We start from the raw sequence: 743 nt of genomic DNA, 5'->3' as shown, positions 1-743 counted from the left end.
ATAACCACACAGTTTTTAAGGTTTTTTTAAAGCAATCCATCAAATTGTGGGAAAATCAATGGCAAAATAGCCAATGTCATTGTGGCCAATTTTGCTTCTTGCTCCTAAAGTATCCTTTTCGTTCATAAAAAAAAAAACCAAATGGATGAGATAAAGTGGTGATTTAACTTCGTTTCGTGCACTTTTGGTCTAAAATTATACGTACGATGAATTATACATACGATGCAAGCTTGTTCGCTTTTGACATCAGAAAAAAATGCATTCTATCCAGATCAATTGCCATTATTTTTCTACGATATCAGGCTTAATTTTCTTTTTTTTGTTTTTTTTTTGTTTGTTTGTTTTTTTTTACGTCTTTTAACTTGTTTTGTAACCCTGGTTTCTCTTTAATCGGTTCAGCTTTTGAGTTTCCCCCTTGAAAAATAGCGCAAAGATTTTCATATCTTTAGCTAATAGGAAATTCACCAAGAAAATTATTGTTTTATCCTACGGCCAACTTGGATGAGACTGATCTGGATAATTCATTGACAACTGGTATTTTCAATCTCGTTAACAAATAGATGACGTCAAAGTGTAGCAAAAACAAACCGAGTTCGTCACGTAACCGAGTTTGTCACGATTGTTTTTAGTATTCGAGTCTTTACCGAACATCCCAAGGGGTTATTACATTCGTAAACCGATGAAAAGTGTGGTCTATATGGATTAAATATGTTTAAAAAGTAAGGCTTTGTAAATGTTGACGT

The sequence above is a fragment of the Pocillopora verrucosa genome, chromosome 1 (genome assembly GCF_036669915.1).
Source record: "Pocillopora verrucosa isolate sample1 chromosome 1, ASM3666991v2, whole genome shotgun sequence".
NCBI lineage: Eukaryota > Metazoa > Cnidaria > Anthozoa > Scleractinia > Pocilloporidae > Pocillopora > Pocillopora verrucosa.
This window is presented reverse-complemented; position numbering follows the sequence as displayed.